Source organism: Protopterus annectens, chromosome 2.part1 (genome assembly GCF_019279795.1).
Source record: "Protopterus annectens isolate FY-2018-M chromosome 2.part1, PAN1.0, whole genome shotgun sequence".
Lineage (NCBI taxonomy): Eukaryota > Metazoa > Chordata > Ceratodontiformes > Protopteridae > Protopterus > Protopterus annectens.
Genome location: NC_056729.1, coordinates 565,119,000 through 565,145,782, shown reverse-complemented (window position 1 = coordinate 565,145,782; position 26,783 = coordinate 565,119,000). Strand labels below are relative to the sequence as shown.

At 37.4% G+C, this 26,783-nt stretch overlaps 1 protein-coding gene across 3 annotated transcripts in view; it reads left to right on the top strand.

Moving 5' to 3' along the window:
* The window catches only part of REEP1 (receptor accessory protein 1), a 1,259,835-nt gene that overhangs the window by 190,647 nt on the left and 1,042,405 nt on the right, over positions 1 to 26,783 (top strand). The window lies entirely within an intron of this gene.

The window sequence follows — 26,783 nt, the reverse complement described above, 5'->3', positions numbered from 1 at the left end:
GCGTCAATTTCTTTTCTAACTTGTAATAAGTTATACACCTGTAGCCATGCCTTGCAGTAAAACACAGACATGAAATGCTGCACATTACTTTACAGACACTTGCAAATCCAATTAAAATGCATGACTTTTCCAAGAAACTGTGTTCTGTTCTACTTTAACTGATAATGTTTGCTATTTTATAAGCTGTAACTGCTAGCCTTATCACATACATAATGTCATGAAGAGCAGCAAATGAGTGCTAATTTTTTTTAAGTTTTAAAAGAATATGAACATAAACTACTTTATTACTGTCTTGGTATTTTATTATCTTCCTTGAAACCACATATTACATCAGGCCTTTTCACAGTTCCATGGTATTAAGGGAACACGTAGCTAACAGAAATTGAATAAAGTATTAGACACAGCTCCCAAAATATTGCCATTAACAAAGCATCATTTTTGTCTAGTGCTCACTCAGTTGCATATCTTGGCTGGTCTAGATCAGTTCAATGCTTACCATGATGGTGATTTCACCTGTATTTCAGATCAACAGTTACTCTGCTTTAGCTGTGTGAACTCATAGCATTTCACTGGCTGTCCTCATGCATTTTGCACCAACTCCTAAACTGATCTTTGCCATGCTTGAAACTTTATATCGTCCAAAGGTCTAGCTACTGCCGACTGCTAAGAGTATCACTAGTCCTGCTTTGGACAGTGACAGTCAGCCAAAGTGACTGGGTATGGTCTGGGACACCTCACTGGTCATGATGTCATGTGTGTGCTGACAGCTGAACCTCCTTATCAGGCACAAAAACCTGGGATCTCTCTGAAGTACAATGAATGGGTGGCCGTGGAAGCAACTTGTTTGGTACAGTCCCAGAACTGCTATAATCAATAATTAACAACATATTCATAGCACATTCTTGTGAGAGTAGGAAGCACCACTGGAGAAAGCATTTTGATAGCACTTAGTAATTGTACTGTTTTCATATTTTAAGTCCAGTTACAAGTGTAGCTTACAAGGATCTAGTTCTCATTTTAAGTACTAACATGATTAATTTCTGTCAGCATGTTAAGGAGTGACTATGGACACCAATATAGGTTCATAGGTAGATACTAGGCTATCGGTCCAAGGGCCTACATAAGCCTAGCCAACAAGGTTCCCTGGCTTACGCCACCCAAGAAAGTTATTTTCCTGTGCCACCGTCGAGCAGAGACACAGAAGTGATCTGAGGGGTGTATTTCCTGTTTCCCATCCACTTCAAAAAAACATAGAGCATTGCTACTGCTGCCAAAATTTCTTTATTTAATACATTCTGGTACCTCGGCCCCACCGGCCTTCAGTGGAATAACCTCATACAAATCAGGCAGCATTTTATATTCCATCCCCACAATTAATTCAACTTAAATTCATTAATCAATTAAGTTAATTACACTTTGTTCAAACATGTGTCCCCCCACACACTAACACATTACAATAAACATATCAAAAATGCAAAAGGTGAACTATAAACCCTACTTTTTATAAGAAATATCTGATAGTATTATTTCCAAAAATATACAACATTCATTAATTAATAATGTCTTTATATTTTACCATTTTACTTACTTTTTAGATTTTATACTATCTAAGCAATCAAATTACATTCCTCAAAAACTTGATTGAGTGATATTGAATAGAAAGGATTACAGGAATATGGCTTTGGATTTATTATAAGTTGATAAAGTATATCAAAAATTGATTGATAATCCGATAAAAGAATTGAATAGTTCGCTATTAGAACTATTGGAAAGGGGAGAAAGACTGGGGTTTTTTACTTGTGGGGATGTCAAAAAATTCTATTTAAAATTTCCCAAAGATGCTAGGTTTTTTGTTATTCCAAAATCTCTTACAAACCCCCCCCCCCCGGTAGACCTATAGTCTCCTGAGTGGGCTCTTTTTTACAGAATGTTGGGAGTTTTTTGGATTCCCAGTTAAAATATAATCTCCCAAGAATACAATCTTACATTAAAAATACATCTCACGTGTTGGAAGAAGTTAAGAAGATTCAATGGAACCCTACCCTTTATTTCACCTGTGTGGATGTAAAATCGTTGTACACTAATATTAATATCAGGATAGGTCTGGAGGCAGTAGTCAAGATGTTGGGAGAAGGACCCAAACCTACATACATCTGTCAATTATTAGAATTTGCTTTGATGCATAATTATTTTGTTTTTGAGAAAAATTATTATTTACAGCTGGAAGGAACTGCAATGGGTTCTGCCTTTGCCCCTTCGTATGCAGTTCTGTTTATGGCATATTTTGAAAATATGTTTATTTATGTGACTAATTTTTTAAAAAACAATGTTGTTATGTTTAAAAGATTTATTGATGATTTGATTTTTGTATGTAGTGGGGATATTAGTGAATTTGATCAGTTCATGGATTTACTTGGCCGTAATGCGTACGGCTTGGAATTTACTTATAGAGTAAATAGGAAATGCATGCAATTCTTGGACATTGAATTTTACATAGATGATAAGGGCTTTTTGCAGTACAAACCCTTTCATAAGGAGACGGCAGTGGACAGCTTCCTTGAAGCGAGTAGCGCTCATCCTGATCATTTGATTAAGTCACTACCATATGAGGAGTTTAAAAGGATACAAACTAATACTTCTGATACAAAAATGTTAGAAAGGGAGTTTTTTTTGGTTAAAGATAAGTTATCAAAGTGGGGTTACAGCAGGGAATGTATAGATGAAGCCCTAATTAAATTGAAAAATAATAGGGGCCGTAGGAGATTAAATGGTAACTCAATTCAAAGTAGGAAAGTCATTAGGAATAATGATTTGCATAAGGTAGATGCTGAACCCTTATTTTTTGTGAGTAAATTCTCTCCCTTTTCTGTGATGCTCATAAGGTTAGTCAATGACCTTTGGCCCATTATATGTAGGGATGAAACAGTGGGTAAATTATTCCCTGAAAAGGTTGTTTTTTCGTTTGGCAGGTTTAATAATTTAAGAGAATTAACAACAACAACAACATTAAGAATGAAAAATAAGATTCAGGTCACTAAAAGGAATGGGGTATTTCCATGTGGGGGTTGCAAAGTATGCGATAAAATAAAGAATGTAGATGGATGGATGATCAATGGAAAGAAATGTTCTGTAAAAAACGAGTTTAATTGTAATTCATGTGGTGTGGTCTACATCATTGGATGTGGATGCACACCATGTTAATCGTATGTGGGGCAGACAAAGAGAAGAGTGAAACTCAGAATTGTGGAACATCTTGGAGGTTAGAAACAAGAGATTAGATAGTTCAGTGGCACAGCATTTTTGCAGCACACATGGAGGACAGATAGATAGTTTCTTTTCTAGTGTACTGGCAAAGCCATATGGGGAACAAATTTTGGGGGATGATGAATTTAAAAGGAAGTTGGTTAAATTGGAATCCAAATTAATAATTTATTTTGGCACTTTATTCCCAAAAGGTCTTAATCTTGAAATAGAGTGGGGTGTTTAGATTCATAATTGGTATATATAAACAACAAAGAATACAATGTAGTAATAATAATAAAATAATAAAAAAAATAATAAAATAATAAAAAAAAATAAAAAAAATAACATTTACATGTCAAAAGATAAAAAAATATTTTAATTGTTATATAGAACTTTAATAGGGCTTAGGAGTAATTTGTGACAGACGAGTACCAGTAAGAGTGAAAGGGAAGGTCTACAAGAGGGTAGTGAGACCAGCTATGTTATACGGGTTGGAGACAGTGGCACTGACATAAAGGCAAGAGTCAGAGCTTGACGTGGCAGAGTTGAAGATGTTAAGATTTACACTGGGTGTGACAGGGATGGTCAGGATTAGGAATAAGTATATTAGAGGGTCAGCCCAGGTTGGAAGGTTTGGAGACAAAGCCAGAGAGACAAGATTACATTGGTTTGGACATGTGCTGAGGAGGGATGTAGAGTATATTGGGAAAAAGATGCTAAGGATGAAGCTGCCAGGTAACAGGAAAAGAGGAAGGCCACAGATAAGGTTTATGGATGTGGTGAGAGAGGATACGCAGGTGGTTGGTGTGACAGAGCAAGATGCAGAGGACAGGAGGAAATGGAAACAGTTGATCTGCTGTGGCGACCCCTAATGGGAGCAGCCGAAAGAAGAAGAAGAAGGATAGTCTTAATTAAGTTTTTGAGGACTGTAATTTGATTGTTTAGATAGTATAAAATCAAAAAAAGTAAGTAAAATGGTAAAATATGAAAACATTATTAATTAATGAATGTATATTTTTGGAAATAATACTATCAGATGTTTCTTGTAAAAAGTAGGGTTTATAGTTCACCTTTTGCATTTTTGATATGTTTATTGTAAAGTGTTAATGTGTGGGGGGGGGCACATCTTTGCTTCAGAATGAAGTATGTTTGAACAAAGTGTAATTAACTTAATTGATTAATGAATTTATTAAGTTGAATTAATTGTGGGGATGGAATATAAAATGCTGCCTGATTTGTATGAGGTTATTCCATTGAAGGCCGGTGGGGCCGAGGCACCAGAATGTATTAAATAAAGAAATGTTGGCAGCGTTAGCAGTGCTCTATGTTTTCTGAGGAGAATTCCTGGTTTTCCATCTTTGGAACAAGTATTTTGGTGCCTATTTCCCATCCACTCATCAAGATTTTTCTTGAAGAGTGCTAATGAAGAACTTTGCTTGACATAGATGAGTAGCCTGTTCCAGAGTATGGGAAGTCTGTGGGACAGGAATCTATCCCTCCAGCATGTCCTGTTTATTGTGGTGACAGGGTTTAGGTCCCTAGAGCATGTAGCTCGGAGGGATTGGGATTTCTTTAGGTGTAGCATGTCCAACAGCTCTGGGTTTGACATAGCTTTATATGTTAGCAGAGATCACCACGGAGTAGGCAATATGCTATGGAGTAAAGCTGGAGTTTTTTGAGGCGGTCAGTGTAGGGCATTTGTTTGAGGCCAGTAATCCTCTTTGTGAGGTACTTCTGTGGACTTTCCAGCTGCTGCAGATGTCTTGTGAGGTACATTCCAAAAGGGGTGTTGTACTCTATAATGGGTCTAATGTGTGTCGAGTAGAGGGGACAATGACCTCTTTTTTCCTGGACGAGAACCATTTTATGATGAGGTGTGCCACGTAGAAGGACTTCCTGACTACTGTGGCGATGTGACTATCAAAGGAGAGACTACTGTCCACCTGGGTCCCAAGGTCTCTTATCACGCATTCGGTGTTAAGTAGATTGCTGCCTATGTGGTAGTTCATGGGTACAGAGTTTTTACCAAAGGGGATGACACTGCACTTTTTGGCATTGAACTCGAGGCCATGGCTCTGACACCAGGCATCTGTCTCAGCGAGGCCCTTCTGTAGGATGTCCACATCATTTGGAGACTTGACTATGGCTCCTAGTTTGCAGACATCTGTGAACTTTGTTAGTCAGAGGCCTTCTGTGTTAGCCTGTACTTCAGAGAAGTAGATACCAAACAGGAGAGGTCCCAGGACGGAATCCTGTGGTACTCCACTTGTCACTGCTGTGAGGTCAGATTTGGAGTCTGCAACTTTTACAGTGTGGATTCTGTCAGTGAGCCAGTTGGCAACCCATCTTGTGACGTAGGGATTTATACCTAGTTTAGGGGGTTTAGCTATAATTCCAGAATGGGGGATGGTGTCGAAAGCCTTGGAGAGGTCAAGATAGGCTGTGTGAACCACCTTACCCTCATCTACGGCTTTGGTGACTGCCTCAAAGAAGTCGATCAGGTTCAGGAGGCATGATCTGCCTTTTACAAACCCAAACTGGGTGGGATCCAGAGTTTGGAGGTTACCAATGTCCTGTTTGAGTTCCATGATGATACGTTCCATGGCCTTGCAGACCAGGCTCATTAGGCTAATAGGTTGATAGTTCCTGGGATCAGTGGTGGCTCCCCCTTTGTGGAGTGGGATAACTGTTGCTGTGCATCATTCAGTGGGCACAAAGCCTGATGCGAGGCTATTATTGAACATGGTGCTTAAGTGGGGAGCCAGTTCGTTCTGAAGTTCGTGTAAAACGCAGCCTGGGATGTTGTCCGGTCCCATGGATGCTGTGTTTTTGGCTTTAGAGAGTGCAGCTTTTACCTGTGTAGTTGTGATTACAGGGACTCTGCATTCTTCCTGTATAGATATGGGCCATTTAGGGGGTGAGGCGGGGGTAAAGTTAGCACTGAACTTATCTGCCAGGATGTTGGCAATATCAGTTGATTCTGTACTTTTTGTGCCATTGTGCTGTAACTCAGGGCAGATCTGGGTGTTGTCATCGAGATTCTTGACATAGCTATAGAATGCTTTGTGGTTGTCCTTAGAATTAGTGGCGATTTTGTTTTCGTAGCTAGCTTTAGAGGATTTTATAAGGGATCTCAGCTTCTTACTGAGGCTGACCAGGGAGCTCCTCCACTCATGGGATTTTACTCTCTTTTGCAACAGTTTCTTCCTTCTGTTGTACAGTTTGTTTATGGCAGGGGACCACCAGATTGGCTTCCTTTTTTTGGAGGATGGCGTCTTGGTTCTGTTTGGGATAGCACAATCCATGCACTCATGGAAGTGCTTATAGAGTGCATTTGTGTAGGATTCAGCAGTTGTAACTCTATTGTCCATCTGCATGGGTGTCATGAAGTTCACCACTTCTGTCTTAAGAAGCATGAAGTTGGCTTTGGAGAAAAGTTTTACTGTGGTTTCCTTAATGGGTGGTGGGGGTGGGATGTGGATATCAAGGGTGATTAGCTTATGGTCGAATCAGACCAATGAGGAGTTGACTTCAGGTGTGGCACACCGGTCACTCATGTTGGTAATGACTAGGTCTAGGATATTGTTGCCCCTGGTAGGGTTGTGGATAAGTTGATCCAGGGCATTGGAGTTTATGCATTCCAGAAAGCGTTGAGCTAAGGAGTTGGTACACAAGTAGTTTTCCCATTAATGGTGGGGTAGTTATCTCCCTTAAACCTGACACTGACCAACAGCCCTCTGCCCCAGCACAGGCTGACTGGGAATTTTAAAACCTTCTATGACTTCATCAGGAGATAATGATTAAGAAAGAATCTAAGAAGGTTTTTACACCTTGTGCCAGTTGTGGCTGTCATGTCTGATCCTATGTTTGCACTTCTACAGTGCCTGCTCCATCTAGGCAATGAATGATCCTTTGGAATTGCTATTTTTCTCTGCTTTCTATTTATTGAGGCTTTTCCGGTATCAAAACGGTCACAATACCCCTTCTGTGTGCTGATAAAATTAATGTCAATAGACACATCACATTTAATGTTGTGTTTTTTTTATCTCTGCATGGTACAAATGTAAATCTTTTATAAATAAGAATATGCCCTAAAGCTGTGCAGTTCTACATTGTAAATATATTTCCTGGCAGTAAAAAGTAAAAAAAACAAACAATATGTAATTTGAGCATGCTATAGATTTATGGCTACTTTGTGTTGACAGAGGCATTTACACTAACAACAACTTTCTGCACATTTGCTAACATCTCAGTTGCCTAGTCTGGCTTTTTTTCAATGTAAAACAAAGCAATAAACATGCCATTTAGTCTTAGAATAAGGGCTTTTGTAGTCTGAAGGCTCACAAGCTGCTGGTCCAAATAAAGGTGTACTTTACAGTGTAGTGCCAGATACCAAACCCTCTTCATCAAGCACAGATATTATTGTCTGTATGTTTGGCTTGGAATTAACAGCACATTATCTTTTTGCTGTTTTCTTTCTTGTCTGCCTTTTTTCTTTTATCTACAAAGAGATTTGTAGAAAGCAGGATGTACACTCAGCCTTGATACTGGAAGTTCAAAATGCACCTGCAGAACATAACCAAGCCCTTGGGATTCATTTTATTACCGATTCTACACTGCAGTGCACCACTAGGAAATCTTTGTACTGCTGAGGTGCCAGTATGACACATTTATTTTATTTATTTTTTATTTTACCTTTGATTATTGAGGTGGTACACTAATCACTGCCTGCTGAAATAATTCACAAAGAAGAAAAAAAGAGAGAGAGAGAAGAGACAGGCAATCTTCTTCTTCTTCTTTCGGCTTTTCCCGGTTAGGGGTCGCCACAGCGGATCATCTGTCCGCTCATGATTGGCAGTGGAGTTTTTATGGTGTTGAGTTGCCAGCCCGGTGCCCAACCTTCCACAGAAGGTACACACATGTACACACTCACACCTAGGACCATTTTAGAGTGTCCAATCCACCTACTGCATGTCTTTGGGATGTGGGAGGAAACCGGAGCACCTGGAGGAAACCCACGCGACCACAGAGAGGACATGCAGACTCCGCACAGAAAGCACCCCAGCCGAGAATCGAACCGGAGAACCTCTTGCTGTGAGGTGACAAAGCTAACCTGTACAAATCAAAAACAGAACAGAAAATAACATATAACAAAAACTGCACAGTAGCAATTAACAGAAATAGCAACAATTATGAGAGAAATACATATTTTCAATTTACATGATTATATTTCAGGTTTACATCATGGTGGAAATACTGTGGGGTAATGACAGCCAGGGCAGGGGATGGTGGTGGTGGTGGGGTTACGAGTTGTTAGTAGCTGAGATAGAGTAATACTAGAGGATCAGAGGCCCTTATGTGATGTGGCCTGCTGTGTGGCAAATACAGTTTGATTTGGTGCGGAAAAATTTTTGTTTAAGTTGAGCTCTGAAGGTGGGAGAAGTGGACTGTAGATTTTTTAGGTGGTTGGTGAGGGATTCTCACATTTTAAGAGAAAAGATTGAGAAAGAATGGTTGGTGCAATGCAGTCTGATTTGTGAGGGTTGGCGTGGGGGTTGCAGTGTGCGTGTTTAGCATAAAGTTTAGCAGCTAATGGTAGGAATGAGTTAGGCTGGAAAAGTATGAAGATGAGAATGCTTGTCCACTCTATTGCACTGGGAGCCCTTTAGCCTTCTTGAGGGTGAGGAGGTTGTGCTCATGACTGGGCGAGTTAGTGATGAAGCGACATGTTTTGTTTTCAGTAGTCTGTAGTGTGGTAGTGTAGTGTAGTGTAGTGTCTAATGCTTTCTAATGCTTTCAGAGTGGGAGAAGGGTAATTGGTAGGGAATGGTGATTATGGTGGAGAAAACGCTGGTGGCTGCGAGTGAATACAGCAAAAAAAAAAAAAAAAAAAATATATATATATATATATATATATATATATATATATATATATAGTGGAGGGAATAGCATAGAACATAGGGTGGGAGGACAAAATCGTTGAAGTTTGTCAAGGAGACAGCTATTGTGGTACAAGACAACTACGTGTAGGATAAAGTAACAAAAAGAATTATGGAGGCAGTGATGGATTATGAACAGTCAGGAGGAAAACAGTGATAGCATTAAAGGAAGCCAAATACACCAAGGAGCAAGAATTGGCTATCGGCATTTGATAAGAATGTTAACATCTACTTCAGAAATGTGAATGAAATAAAGAGGTGGTAATAATGAATTGGCCTTGTTGGAGATGATGAGGCAGGTAGTATATCTGAGAAGGACGAGGTAAAGTACTAATTAGCTACATTGTGGTCATGACGGTGGCCGTTAAAGGGATGGCATTCATAAGTAATGAAATCACAACAGAAGAAGTCATGAATGGGCTGCAAAGTTTGAGAACTTAGATGCTAGACACCCGTGAATCACCAGAAGACTCAGGATCCTGATAGCTAAAACACTAATTACATCAGCACAGATCCATCTGATCAGATCTGTGCTAGATAGAGATCTAGGTCTCAGAAGAATGAAAAGCTCTGAATGTAGTTCCACTACAAATGTATGTCATTTGATTGGATACTCCTTTCACAGTCACAAATTGTCAAATACTACTGATTGAAAACTTATTTCACTGAAAACTCATTTTGCTGAATCATGACTGATAGAAAACTGTCGTAGTTTATATAAAGAAAGTGATGTTATGATTTCTGCTCATAGGAGTTTTTAGAGAAGTCAGTTTGCAAAAGTATGTGTGGACTGGTAATAGCCACCATTATGGTGTACCCCCAGATGTGTACATTTGTGTGCATGTATACACCGGCACCGATTCACTGTGTGTGTGGTATATTTTTTTTTTCTCCATGATTGTGCAACCATGAAGCTAGTGTATACACATAAGGGAGGGTGGGTTCAAAGTCCCCACATGGAGATTACACAGTTTGTTGCAGGGTTTTATGGTATTTTTTGTTGTTTAGAATGTTTTTGATGAATTGTAATTCAATCAAATAAGTTTTCAGTTATATGATTTTTCACTGATTTGAGCATTCAATGAAATTTCATAGACCCTTTTACTAAACACTTGAAGACGGATTTGTGGAACTATCAGCCTGAAAACTGTTTATTTATTTCTCTTAACTGAGGTAGGAGCACTGATCCACCTGGACCTTCTTTAGACTTAGTCTGGAAACGCTCTTTCATTGAATAACTTGTTCAGAGTCATGTAGCAGGCAAATAGCAGTTGAGGGAATCAGAAGTTTAACTAGAGGAAGATGTTCATTAACATCTTATAGCCTTAATCCTGTGTACTAACTGCCAGACAAGTGAAGGGATAAATAAAGGACAGTGTCTGAAGAATAAGTAGGTGGCATTTCTTGGGGTGAAAAGACTACAGCACTTCTGTTGAGTCAGCTTTACCTGGAGAATATGTCATATAAATCTGACCATCTTTTACTTATGACTGGATTGTTTCTGAGACTGAAAAAGTATATTATGTGGCCATTTTTTGTACCTGTTCAGCATAGCGCTTGACTCAGTCCTGCACAAGAGAGTGAATTATAACTAAGGTGGTAATGTTTTAGATCGAGATACTGAGATGTATCATTGAAGGGCTGATTGGAAGGGAATGGACTGGTTAGGTGCAAGAGGTCAGATATTAAATAATTCACTGGTGGGGTGCTACAGGACTCACTGTTGGACCTAGTTCAATTTTTCTACAATTAAAAAATTGATTATAATATACTGCTTAGAGCCCAAAAGTAATTAAAACAGAGTAATATCAAACCCAAAACTATTTATTAAGATGCAGAGTAAATTAATCATGCATGCCAATACCACGACAAATGGAACCATGTAATGGTTTAGTCAATAGAAGAACATCTCTTCAGCTACAGCTATCACATTATCTTCTGTCATCTCACTAAGTTACTCCAAAGATACTTGTTTCCGGGGTAATGAATCTTCATCTAGACTACTACATCCAGTTTGGGAGACTCACACTTCAAGGGTGCATCACATGAGAGTGAATACATAGAAAGCCATAAAGGTGATCACATGAACTGCAGGTACAGAATATATTATTATTAAAGCTTCAGTGTAACAGCCTTGAAAACTAAAGGGACAGTACTGATAATAATGTGGACTGTAACTATGAGTTACTAGAAGTTTAATCCTACAGAGATTTGGGTTTCATTTCTTCACTCTTTGCTCCTTTTACAAATCTGTGACATCCCCGAAAGAAGCATTCAAATTTAGTGGAACACTTGGATTTAAAAAGGTTAAAAAAGATGCGAAGCACAAAATGTGAATGAGGGAGGAATGCAAATGAAGGAGGGGGTAGGCAAGGTAGTCCTTTAGATCAAACATTAAACTGAGGTCCTGTCTTGCCTGGCTAAGTGACAGTTTAGTAGGTTGTTAAATAACCCATGGTATTTACTGGAAAGAGCAGAGAAATGTCCCTAGTGTCTTGGCAACATTTCCTCTAGTATCTGAAATACCTCCTGGGGTCTTTTCTTCCTTCAGAACAGGCCATATGACTAATGATCAATAAAAAAATGTCAGTAAAAAAATAGAAGACTAAAGGGATAAATGCAGGATGAAAATTAAGAATATTTTATAAAAAGATAGGTTAGATTATGAAATTATTTGTCTTAGTAGATATCAGATGGTAACTAAGCAGAAGGTTTTAAAAGACAGACATGGAAGAGAAGGATAATAGAAAAATATAAGGTAAGTGCACTGTCACAACTGTGCCAATTATCAGAAATGTAATATACAAGTGTATTCTCCTTTCTGGCACCTACATAGAGGGTTATGCACTTCTAGTTTTGGGTTTAGGAGTCACAGGAACTATAAAATGTAAGTAATTTCCTATGAGAATGTAAACTAAATCCTCAAACTATTATTTTGTGGAGGATTTGTAGGCCAGTATAATTTGTCTAAAGGAATAACTATGTTTTATTTACTTACCTTTGTTGCCAAGATTAGTCTCACTGGCTCCCTATGAAAAGTATGAGCCCCCATTATAATTGAGTCTTGCAAAGATGGAAAAGAAAATGTGATTGTCTAGTAAATACGGCAAATTTCAAAACTCATTGTAATACTATTAAAGACTTTTGGCCAGGGAGTATTGTATCCTACAGCCCTATCCCTAGAGTCAAGGCTGTGCCACCCATGCCAATGCAAGCACTGTGTCACCAACACCAATCCTTCATCTATATATCTCTCTGTTTATCAATCTGTCTATGTACCAACTCTAACACTAATGAGGGGCATCCACATTGGGAAGGATAACAAATACACACACAGTAAAGTACAATTTCCCTTAAGATCACACAGAGATCACAGTCAGTCTGGGGTTAGTTTCTCCCTTTCTCTCCAGATCCCCAATAAGACTGTCCACTGGCGCAGTTATTGGGTCCAGATCTCAGCCTAGTGATCAAGCTAAAACCTCCAGCACCCTCTCTGTCCAACCAGTGCTTCAGGTCCCTGCCAGAGTAGCTGACACACACAAAGTTCAAGATTTGATTTAAATACAAACACACAGACACTCCTGGGGAAGGATGTCACAGGTTCTCCAGATGCGCTCCCATGCTGCCAGACTATAAGGTATTAATCACCGCCACCAACCACTAATATCAGCTACTATAAGGCCCTTCCCAAAGGGTGACCAATCTCACTGTGTAATATTACTGTTACCTTAATAGTAAGTGTGACCCAGGGCTAAAGCTATTGGAGTGGCTTGGACAGTTTCACTATATACATGCAATGTACTCTAGAGCTTAAATTATCTCTGCACAAAACAGCCACAGTTGAAAGGTTTAAAATATTTAATAGTAAATAATAAAAACAAAAGACAGTACTTCTTACTACACAGTTCTAGTAAAGAGTTCAGAGATCACAGGAAAATGCTTAAAATAATACTGTAGAATAGTTCTGACATAAATATAAAAAACAGCTAGACTAAACTTACTATTTTCTATCTTTTCCTAAGAGCAATCACAGTTCTAAATAAACTTACATATAAAGCAAAAGCAGAGTATTGGTGAGTTGTTGTCAGCTTTAGACAAAATTAAAAATGCTTTCTCTCTCTCTCTCTCTCTGAGGCAGTCTTTTAAATTGATAATGCATCACTGCTGACTCATTTTAGATTACATCATTTTTCTCTTGTTCACAGAATAACAGAAACGCAGCATTTAACATAGCTTTGATCTTGCACCTGGTCAGGAAATGACAGCAATTAAAAACATTATATATGTAAAATCTAGCAATTAACTCTGGTCTCAAAACAATAGAAAGAATCTGCTGGTCCAGACATCATGGCTCCGAGTTTGAGATCAAACAGCCATACAATGCTTGATTTATCAGCTTTCTTCCAGCAGAGTCCACTGTTGTTACATTTTTGACATTGAACATGTAACAACATTTTCTTACATATAAGAGAACAAGCCTGTGGCTTATAGTAATATTTACAAATGACAGAATTATCTACAAAATTCTGTCTAGCTAGGCTGGCAGCCTTCACAGTGCCTTCCGGCATTATGATGGCAAACTATATAAATATATATATATATATATATATATATATATATATATATATATATATATACACACACACACACACATATATATATGGGTCTACTTTGTTTCATTGAATCTCATTTCACTGAATTTCATTTCACCCAGACAACTTCGCTGAAAACACAAATTACTGAAAACTCATTTCACTGAATCTCATTTCACTGAACTGAACTTAGTATACATGGCACTGTGCAGAGTACTGTAAGGCTAGTAAAAGGTATTTGCCCTTTTCCCCACTGTAGTGCAATCCTGGATTTAGTATATATAGTTAGGGGGGGATTTTGGGGGGCTTATTTATTTTATATTGTATTTTACCAAAAACTTCAAAACAAATTTTAAACAATAGACATGCATAGTTGCAACACAATTGATTAACTCTCTCCAGAAGACAATATGTACTCAAACTAATGAGGGCGCTACACCCTCCCATACACCAGTGTGGGGGGCTGCACCCCAACCCCCCAACTATATATACTAACTCCACGATCACACTACAGTGGGGAAAAGGGCATATATACGTTTTACTTGCCTTTACACAGTGCCTGCCATATATACTAACTGCAGTTCAGTGAAATGAAATTCAGTGAAATGAGTTTTCAATAAGAGTTCTCAGTGAAGTGGTCAGGGTGAAATGAAATTCAGTGAAATGAGATTCAACGAAATAAAGTAGACCCATATGTGTGTGTGTGTGTGTGTGTGTGTGTGTGTGTGTGTGTGTGTGTGTGTGTGTGTGTGTATATCTATCTATCTATATATATATATATATATATATATATATATATATGTGTGTATGTGTGTGTGTGTATATGGATTCACTTTATAATTTCAAAATACTGAAATCCCGAATTTCAGTATTTTGAAACCATAAAGTCGAACAGCCTAAATCCCGAAACTACACAATCACGAAACAAAATCATGAACAGAAACACACCATACACCACACAACACATATATCATCCAACCCAACCACAACAAACAAAACACAAAACCCCAAACAAATTAACCTACACTACATATAAACAGGGAGGCAAGCCCCCCTGCATCCCCCATGTGGGGGGATGCGTCCTTCCCACACACCTCCTACTTATATATACCAACTCCGAGATCGTACAAACACACACCTAAAGGAAACTCACACCCACACATTCTACAGCCCCTCGCACACACACAAACATCACACATATACAAACACCAACACTTACACACACATACTTTCACCTGCCTACCCTAACCCACACGTACAACTAACAAACACATTCACACACACTCAAACTCCCACAAAAAACCCTAACAAAAGACTTACTTACCTTAAAATTACACCTAAATCCATACACAATACGAAACCGTAAAGCCATAACTATGAAGTTGAGATATTCGGATTCGCGATTATGCACTTTTGCGATTTTCAACGTTCGACTTTATAAGTTCAAGATACTGAAATTCGGGATTTCAGTATTTTGAAATTATAAACTGAACCCATATATACATACATATATATATATATATATATATATATATATATATATATATATATATATATAACTCCCTATAATAAATATAAACAAAAAATCTGAAGGCACAGTCTTTAAGGGCGATAAAAATAAAACACTCACTTTCTTGTTCTTCTCCAAGTTTACCCTCCTTCGTAAGATGCATGTAGCCTTCCACTGACAACATTCTGAGCATCAGTCAAGCAGCTGACAACAAACAGTTGGTTCCCACAAAACAAAGCTGAATCTTGGACCAGGAACATACTGAAAAAATAATCTCCATGAACTCTCATACAAAGAGCCACCAAAGACTGAATAAAGATTTTGTGATTTCTTCTTTTATTGTAGGAAAGACCTCATTAGCTTATTATTGTTGTGGGAAAACAACAAATGCCTAGCCTATGTCGGGCAACTGAAATGTCATTCCTTCTGTCAGGAACTGTGTCTTTTGACTATTCATTGTACAAAGTGTAGATGTGAAAATTGCAGGAAATTGGGACACATCAAAATCAGTATGTGCCAAAATTTGATAACTGTAATATTTTTGTTGGACTGTTGGCAAAGGTAAAAAAAATAATAATAATAAACAAGTAGAGAATGTTCAGAGCAGGAAGCTGCAGAGGAGGGCAAAATCTATGAAACCCAGAAGGACTTTATGGAAAAGTAAAGAAAACCATGATACAGAACTGATGAAGAATTATAAAATTTTATAGCAAGAAGATGACAAAGAGCTAAGGTGAAAGGGAAATTAACATTGCAGTAGAATAATTCGAGTGTATATCACAAGATCGAAACATTATAACATTGAACGCGGGAACATCGAACTGGTAACTGCGAAAACCTAAAACTCTGAAAGCTGAGAACATCGAAGTCTTTCCCAGGAAAGAATTTGGTGGGCTGTTTCCGTGGCTTCGCTATTTCCTCCACTGTGGTGCGGTCTCGGAGTTGGTATATTTAAGTAGGGGGGGTGTGAGGGGTTCAACCCCCCCCCCCACATTAGACATAGTTTGTAGTGTTTGTGTGTTTTGTATTTTGTGCTGGAACAGCGATTTTATTTCCCCAGGGAAAAAATTTGCTGTTCTCAGCTTTCGGAGTTTTGGGTTTTCGAGGTTACCAGTTCGATGTTCTTGCATTCGATGTTATAATATTTCGATCATGTGATATAAACCCAAATAATTCCACAGGTTAGAGTCATTAAGAAAAAGGAATCAAAGCTAAAGAAGAAATTATTAAAATAAGAACAATATAAAGATAAAAGTGATGACCGTTAATGTAAGTAGACACAGCATAATAAAGAGAAATCTTATTCTAAAGTTAAATAATGAGTTTGCAAAACAGTATATTTGTTAACATGCTAGAAAGACTTACATTTGAAGAAAGGGACAGGTGGCTTAATTCGACATTGGGTCCAGAAGAATGTCTCGGGCTGTAAAGGATAAAGGAATACATGAAATGATAGTGAGATGTTGCAAAAATGTGGAATGAAGTAGAAAGATTACAAAGGTGTGACACTTTCCTATTAGATTGGATAGAATAGTGGTTGGTCATTAAAGAAACAAATTAAGCTAGGATAGAAAACAGAAGTTTTTTCAAGATTCTTCAGCTAAGAAGGGGATATTAGTGGAGGTGAGAAATTTTGACAAGAATGGAGTTGTAAGATTGCGAGTGACTTGAAAATTATAGTGATGATTAGGAAAGAAAATGCTTTTGGCATGATGGAAGTACAAGAAGGAGTGATGGAGGTAGGAAATAATGGCAGATTTGTGGGTATTATGGAGAATGAAAAAATACTAAATAATCAGCAACAATGACTGATAAAGCAATCAGATAAAGTTTTGAAATTAGTGAAGCAGGATAAGGATTCAGCTGAAGATGAGCTGATACTGATTTCACAGAGAATTAAGCAAAGAGAATATAAAGTTATTTGGTACATGAATAAAGAGTGATTAAAAAGGGCTTTACAGAATAAGGAGCAGGTGAAAATCTTGTGATTTGTGGCTGGCTGGGAAAATATGGAAAGGGAAGATTTGAAGAACTGGAGACTAGTACTTACTAACCAGATGAATATTATGAAAGAAAAACTGGGATAAGTGAGAAGCGAGAAAAATAGATGGTTAGTTGTTATCAGCCATTGCAGAGATAGCACAGAGTGTTTTAATGAGAAATAAAGGAAAATGATTTGTTTGCAATTTTAGTAAACCATCTGACAATATGTTTGATAATAATATGTTAAGCACAGATTATAAGGGGATTAGAATTTTATAGTTTTGGCAGGAGGTTTAAAAGATTAGTGCAAAGCCACCATGCTTGCAAAAGTGGTTTTAGGGGTTACTGTTGGACAAGGGATAGAATCATTATCAGAACTGGAGTTCAATCAGGATGAGTTTGGTTTAGTTAAACAGTTAATGTGGTGGCTTGCATGGAGAAGGTGCTGGATAAAGGAAGTGCCTTGGAGATATGTGGACACACCAAATGTTCTGAGTTACACAGATAGCCTGGAAAAGTGATAAGAGAAGGAAGGTGAGTTTTATATGTAATATAAAGTTTATCAGACACTGAATAAAGTGGTTCTAGATTAAATAAATAAATAGAAATGTAAGAAATTAGACAGGAAAGTGAGAACTGCAAAATACACTTGATTGAAAAAAATTGCTGAGTTTTTTAAATAGTTCAGTTTGGGAGAAAGGGATTGTTAGTGAAGAGTAGGAGAATGTGATGGAAAGGATGAGCAAAGCAAGTAAGATGTGAAATGATTCTCTTATGTTTTAAGGAAAAATACTTAATAAAAATCTGTTTAATTAGGACTGGGTAGTTATTACCCTAACATTTACAGCTGGTTGGGAAACATGAAACTGAAGTAATGGGAATTTTATGTCTCATAAGGAGGTTCTGGACTCAGTACTATGAAGAGTGGAGTGTTGTATGGGGATGAGAAAAATGTAGGATTAGACATGATAAATCTAGTGTTCACTTTGCTTCTTTAAAATTTAAGTCTGACTTGGTGGAGTAGAAAAATAAAGCCCTGAATATGGCTCAGAAGACCAGTGTTCAGTTAGTGGCACCTGTGCATGACAAAGTCAGTTAGAAGGATGGACGTATCCATGCTGAGGAGAGACAGACAGAATACTGGTCAGAGCTCTTGCTGAGGACTGGTGGAGGCCACAGTCCTGGTGAGACAGATTGCCAGGCTGGTCATGTGAGAGGGGTGGAGTTGTGGACTGCTTTAGGAGTCCAAAACAGGCTCATCCTCTGGGATACCTCCAGATTTTTGCAGAATGGCCAGATGTTTGCTTTATATTTTTGGTCTATTACTCATAAAATGTGTGGATTTCTGCAAATTTCTGCGGAGTGAAGTCACTAAAAATGACATGCATTTGAGTTTCAGGCTTCATATCCTCCAGAAAATGCATCCTAACACAAATCCTCTTATTTGAGTAACTTTTTAATTTTATAAGAGTGATATTTAAATCTGTCCCTATTTTGTGCTTTTGTCTCCTGATTATTTTAAGCTTTATCCAGAATTCTTGTGCTGAGAGGTTGAGAGGTATGTCCTTAGTTCACATCTCATTGACTAGCCAGCCTGTCTTATGGCATCATTATGTTGGGAGGTGAAGAAAACAGCATCACCACTGAGATGTAATATGGTGGCTCCTAACCTGACTCAGCCCACTATGCAGTGCTTAGATGCTGCATCACCTAGAGTCTGACATGGAGTGGAGGCCTCCATGAGCAAATGTTCCCCTGGCAGGAAGACTCTCCCAAGGCAGGTCACATCAGGAAGCCACTGAGGTGAGGGAGCTGTAGGGATAGGGATGATTGGGAGCAGCAGTAGTGGGCAATCAAAATTAAGAAAAAAATTAAGGAAAAAGCAAAGTCAGTATTAACTAGGTTGTTACAATTAATCTATCAAAATCAGAGGTGTGCTATATGGGAGAGAAAAAAGATATGAAAAAAGTGCTTTAGTATATGACTATGTTAGAAAGGTAACACAATGGAAGCTGAAAATGTTAGCTAGGGTATAATAAGAAAACAGTGTAAGAAACTTCTCTGCATGGAAGATTTTCAGTTCATATATATCTAGTTAATCACTGTATATTAATCAGATCAGACAACAGTATTAGAAGTAGCAAACTTAAACTCGTCTTAAGTAAAAAAATAATAATAATAAAAAATTTATAATTGTACAGAATTACTAAGTATTCGAAAGTAATCCAAGCAAGGCAGGCAGTCTGCTTCCAGTTGAAAATCCTTTATTAAGTACACAGACAAGCGATCCAAGTAAAAAAAAAAAATAGAGTAATAGTTTCTTCACAAGCTTTCTAAATATATATATATATATATATATATATATATATATATATATATATATTTTTTTTTTTATCAGGCATGGGAGTGGTTTATTGTGCTGTAAAACAAAGTGTTATTGGTACACGTTAAATTCACATCCCTTCCCCCATCAGTGTGACATTCAAGCTCGTCCTGTCTGACTTAGTAGCTGTCATAATAATATAACCCTTATGTACTTTAAATAAAATTTATAATGATGTGGTACCTCTTATTTAAACAGATTATTAAGTAGATTATTAAGTCTGTGATTTTATCCAAGACAGTATACTACATGGCTGGAAATATATCAACCGTAGTCCATTTGGCAATCAAAAATATATATCTAAATATATACATATACACTTTGCATGTAAAAAGTAAATTGTAAAAATCATATTCTATTTTCATAACCTATTGTTAATAAAGATCGCTTTCTTCCTTCTAGACTTCTTCAGGTCTGTGTACAAGAACCCTAAAAACTATCTCTAAAAATATTATTGTATAATTAGTTAGTAGAAGGCATAGCACAGCAGGATTACAGAGAAGTTTTATGAGGTACCAGGTTGGGTCAATTTAGAGTCGATAATTAGCCAGTAAGAATTAGAAGGCAATATATTTAATGTGAAACAAATATGTGAGACTTTATGCAAAGGTCACTGCAGTGTCAATGGAGCAACAGGTAGCACACTTGTCTTTATTACAGAAGGCTGTGGAATCTATTCCCACACCAGACAGATAAATTGCTGACACTGCATTGCAACATAAGGGGTGGGGTGCTGCACTTCTGAATGTGTTAAGATTGCACCTTTCTACTGTTCAGGTTTTCGCAGAATGTCCAGATTTTTGCCTCATATTTTTGGTCTGTTCCTCATAGAAGTTGTGGTTTTCTTGCAAATCACTGAGGCTTGAAGTCACTAAATAATAAAATACATTTGAGTTTCAGACTTCATATCATTCAGAAAATTCATGCTAACAAAAATCCTGTTATTCTAGCAACGTTATAAGTTTATAAGAGTGATATTTAAAATCTGTCCCTTTTTGTTGGCCTTTGTCCACCATTACTTTAGGTTTTGTCCAAGTTTGTTACGCTAAGAGGTTGAGAGGTATGGAGATGAGACACTAAACCAAGGCCCCATCTGCCTAAATTGGTGGTATCTCAGGCAGATGTAAAAGATCCCACGACACCAGTTAAAAAGAATAGGGGAAGTTCCCTGATGCCGTGTCCAGGTTTCCCCTAATAGTATAAACACCATCTTGGGGCTCCATGAAAAGAGGCTTCTAGCCTGGTTAACAAAGGATAAATAAAGAAAATAAGATAAAGGAATATTCAGTATAAATATGTACATGAGACTTTCATTATATGAAAGTTTAATTTGTAAGAAAGATTTAGTGAAATCATAATGAATATTCAGTATGAATTAGGTATGTGGGACTTTGTGTGGTAGTTTAATTTTAAAAAACATTTAGTAAAATCACTAATGAAATACAGGTCATTAGATGAAAGAATTTATTCTTTGAAGGACCATAGTGGACAGGAAACTATAAAATTTTCATTGACTATTAATATATTAAAGGATTCCAGGAAAATGAGGGAAATAAAATATGACAAATTGAGTAAACTTACAGTTTATATTATTATATATTGCATCTATGATGATGCAAAACAAAACTTGGTAAGAAAAATAGATTAGTAGTTTATCTATTTCAAATCTGAAAAGGAAGGTGTATAGATGTACTTTACAAACACGAATGGGATAACAGGAAAGAAAATGAAGCAGAGAAAATATGGGTGATAAAGGGAGAGTGGTAAAAAGAAATGATTTAGGTTCATGGGTAGTTATTAGGCATGCAAATTAGGAGACCATTAAAAGCCTAGTCCAAATTCCCAGTTGCCCCAAAGTACTGTCTGGCTATGTGACTTGCTTAAGGTCACACAGTACGTAAATGAAGGCTGAGAGAATCAAACTCTGTACCACAGCAAGTAACGTTTTAACAGCTCACTGCCTTATCTTTCTATGCTGACAGACAATACTGTACCACCCAAAATAATGAACAAAGGTTTGCTTTTTATTTTGATTGTATAATATATGTTTTGTATGACTGTTTGCATGATCTGTATAAAAGAGAAATACTAATATTCTTGAAATGAGTTGAACTCTATAAAAGATTGTTATATAAAAGAGTCGTCTGCTTAATGTATAAGACAGAATACATTATGGATTGTTAATAAAGCTGCCCCTCCTCCTTTTGATACATGCCTTGGGACCTTAGGATGACATCTAACCTGAAGGACTGAAGCTCAGGAGTACAGAACTGCCTAATGCTGCACAGCAGTGCCAGCAGTGGGATGTCAACCCAAGCACCTATCAGTTTGCACTGTGGGCCTTTTCCTTCTAATTTTATATACCTCCAAGGGACCAACTGTTTTTTTTTTAATCAGTTTATTAAGAAGGTCATAAGATCATACAATAATATACATGTTCTTTAAAGTTGAAATATAATGAAACATAAAGTAAAAGGATAAAACGAAAATTGTATAACTATTTACACTACGTGCAATGATGCCTGGTTAATCACTTTAATATAAGTTAATGGAAGAAACTTAATACACAAGCTAAACTTTTTTGTTAAACAGAACTCTAAAACACAAAAAGACATGAAATAAAAGTTGTAATTGATCTGGAGTGGAGGCAGCTATATTCTGAAATAAATCAATGAGATGATTTTATAGTCCTAGGATAAATTCTGATTTCCTTAATTCTGAGTCCTTTGTAGATAGTTTCCTTTAATGAGGATAGAAAATCATCAAACCACAGGGATGATGACTTCTTCTATTTCTTCATTATGTTTTTCTTGCCACAGCCAAAATTGTCCCACATAGGAAGTTACATTCATATTGTAGTTTATATAATTCTGTTATATTGAATAAGACAAGGACTTTAGTCAATGAGAAGGTAGCAAACCACAGTGCTCTTAAGAAATCTTCAACTTTCTGCAAAAAGGGTCTAATGAGAGAGCAGTCAAAAATATGTGAACAATCTGAATTACAGATTCTCATACATCTCCAGCATTTCATGACCTTATTATTATTATATCTGGCTATTCTGTTAGGGGTTAGAAATTATCTATATTGAAACTTACAAGTGAATATTCTCCATTATTGTGACCAAGAGGTGTGTTTTATTGAGTGTAGTAATTGTTTTTTATTCTCTAAAGTTAGATTTAAGTCATGTCCAATGGTAATATATTTTGAAATGTTATCATTAATATAAATATTATATTGTATAAGTATCTTACATAGCATGGAAATTGTATTCTCAATATTTAATTCATTATATATTATTCTATTAATAAGGTAGAGTTTGAGACCATGACTTTGGCACAAATCATTGGTTTGTGTAAGTCCCTCTTGAAGCATATATTGATGCCTTGAAGTATATTGACATCCTTTGGGGATTTAGTGAGTGGAAAACAGCAGCCATCATCCCCCTTAATAAAGAGGGTATAGCAACATACCCTGGGAACTACAGACCAATAAGCTTAACCAACCTTATCTGAAAGACCATGGAAGGAATCATCATGGACCTTATAAATAAGGATATAGGTGATCTCCAAATTGATCCGACACAGTTTGGTTCTGTCAAAGGCAGGTCATGCCTGTTAAACCTGGTGGGCTTATTTGAAAATATCACCAGAGCCACAGACGAAGGCATACAGTCTACCTTGACTTAGCCAAGGCCTTCGACACAATCCCACATTCAGGCATCATTGATGAACTCTCCCAGTTGAATATCAACCCTTATGTCATCACGTGGGTTGCTAACTGGCTCACCAACAGATTACACTCAGAGTTGGGGACTTTACCTCAACCAGCAGACCTGTCACTAGTGGTGTTCCATAGGAGTCAGTGCAGGGCCAACTATTGTTTGGAATATTCTTCCCAGAAGTTCAGGCCAAAACAGAGGGGCTGTGGCTGACTAAGTTTGCTGATGACTGCAAATTAGGTGCAATAATTGAATCCCCAAATGGTGTAAATATACTTCAGCAGGGACTTACATAAACCAGTGACTGGTACCAAAGCCATGGACTCAAACTCAATGGAGAAAAATGCATTATCATCCCCTTTGGTAAAAATGATATTCCTGCAGACTATCATATAAATAATAATACCCTAAGTAACACCTCAGTAGTGTGGCACTTGGGAATGCAAGTTGACTGAAGTCTCAGTTTTGACCACCATGTGTCTACTGTGGTAAGGAAGGCAATCTACATCACACACCTCATTAGCAAAGGCATTGCCTCAGGAGGGAAGCAGGTAATAATACCCCTGTACTCGACTGTCATCAAGCCAGTGCTTTCTTTGGTATGTACATTACCAGGAACCTGCAGCAACTTGAGAGAACTTAGAGATTTCTAACCTAGAAAATTCAGGGTCTCCAGCACATCATACATTGACAGACTGAAGTCACTGTCACTGTACTCAGTAGCATACAGACTGCTTAGTGGAGACTTGTGCCTAGCCTACAGAGCAACCTCGGATCCAAACCTAATGGAAATGTTGCACAAGCCACAAGTCAAATGGGAAAAGGGTCATGGACCTTAACCTGGCCTGCAACATAAATAGTACCTGCTGGAGAGACAGATATTTCTCTCAGAGGTTGCCACTCCTCTGGAATAAGCTACTAGTTCACATCAAACAAAGTGCCCCATGACCCTGTTTAAGCATAACCTGGATGACTGGATGGAAAACCATAAATTCCTGATGCGGATTTCACTTATGACCCTCCTAGATATGGACAGTCATTGCTAACTAAGATCTTGAGTTTAGGCAAGATCCTTTATATTGTTTTTTTTTCTCTAGTATTATATTGGGCACAAATGGCTAGGCTTATAAAGACCTTCAGGTCAATAGCCCAGTAACTACCCTTTTCTGAAGCAAAAATAAATGACCTTATGTGTCAGAATTTTGCAATACAGTTTATTAATGTCTACAGATTTTATACTCTTTGATAATGTGCTTACATTTTTCATTCATTTTTGTCAGTCTTTTTTTAAACTTATTTCCGAAAAGCATTCCACATTCCTACTGGAAGTGGGAAAAATTATATGCCATTTGGTATTCAGTTTCTGTGCTGGATGTTCTTATTTTTCAAGAGCCCTTATTCCTATTCATGTCTGCAGGTTGAGACGTATGACCTCATGTAAAATGTTTAGATTTTTCTGAACTAACCATCACTTGGCTTACAAAAAAATAGGTTGGGTTTGTCACCAGTAATAATTCACAACATGTTTTCATTTGATTTGCTTAGATAACAACATATTTTACCTACTGACTAGTGGTTCGGACTACTTAAAGTTTCATATCCTGGAGATTAGCTCTCTCGTCTAATTCTGCTTTCCCATCTCAGACAGATGACTTAAATCTCAGTATGTATTTGCCAAATGCCTTTTTTACACTTTGCGGTTTCAGAGTGGCCCTGTAAATATATTTTCTTTCTGTTTACATATTTCAAAGTCTTGTTTCAGTTTTGGTGCTCTGCATTCATGACAATGAATCTTACAGTTAAGCTTTTAAATGAGGCTTTCTGTAGCAGTTTAAAAAGAAATTCATCATACTGAGATCATAAAAAGCAGGATGTTTGTTCAAAGCAGAGTTCTTTGCAAGTGAATTTTCACAGATATGTCTGTATACAATGCAGGGGCGGCTCGTGGCATCGGACTGCCGGACTGCAGCCCCCTCAGCTTTGAAAAAGAAAATGTAAATAAAGTACCTTTTTTGCAGCAGAGATGTATTTTTTTGTTTTAAATGAAAATTGTTGGTCTCTCCGAGTCCGCGACTCGGAAGTACGCGCATGCGCACTTTAACCGCCTTAGGTTGCGGCGGTTTTAAATAGATTTTTTTTTTGTTTTTATTGCAGCCCGGGGGAGTAATTAAGGCATCATTGTGATGCCCAGAAGTCTATGCGGTTCCAAACTGCATAGAATTGGAAGGGGCTTGGACTGCGACGTCCGCAGGCACGTCATGACGTGCTTGCTGGGTTAAATGATGCTGATTGGTTGTCGCTCTCTTCCCGGGCTTTATGCGTTGGGAAAAGAGCGAGAATCAATCAGATACTCAATTGTGGGCTTGCCTTGTGGATCGATCGTGACTGTCACAGTCACACAGGATTTATTTTATTAATAATTTTCTTTTAATTTGCGATTGCATTTTATTTTTTTTTTTTATTTGGGCGCCGGTATACTATTTTGTCAGCTGTGCTGTTGCTGACTTGCTGTGCACCCTGTGCTGAAGACAGTGAAGATAAGAAAGAAGAACAGAACAGAAGTCAAGAAGAACTGAAGAAAGAAGAAGGAAGACAGAAAAGAAGTTAGAAGAACAGAGTGAAGTGAAGAACTAAAGTAAGTATACTCTTTGGCTCCCTGATGGGTGTATGGCTGACTCATTGACTTACAGAGCTGCTTTATTTTTGTGAGGGGAATGATAATGGATACAAATGCTGTTTTTTATGTTCATGCATCATATTTCACACCAGAGTGCAAGAGTACAGTGCTCTGTAACTGAAACCTTAACATTAATTACTGAGGACATACTTGTGCAGTACCTACAAATATTTCCTTCAAGCAGTGTGGTTTTATAAATTTGTATAAAGTAAACCGTTTGCGTTGTTTAATGTTCCAAATCAGACTTCTATGTAACTTACTAACAGCCAGGAAAATGACTACAAAGAATTTGAAAAAAGAGACTACAGCTTCCTTTATAGAAATACTGTCAAAGCTGTATGTCATAAAGAAATGTCTGCTATTAAGATGAAAACAAATAAAATGACTACACAATATAGTTGCTGAATAAACCCACTTCTTGCACTGCAGTTCTAATTATAATTTATATTTTATAATTAGAAATGCAGTGCAAGAAGTGGTTTGAGTTGAGTGCTGCTTGTTTTTCTTATACTTGATTTTGACTGGCATTCCATTAATGTATTTAAAAAAAAGTAAGTTATTTTTTCATGCCTCACAACCTTTTTTGTTTCCATCTAGATATTAAGCTGTCATGCAGCCAATGCATTGAGATATTTTTATTCTTCTACACTTCATTTTGTCTTGATTGGACTCTCATAATGATGGTTTGGCACCCAGGGCAGTATATTTAGTTTTTGTGGTTTGCTACTACAGGTG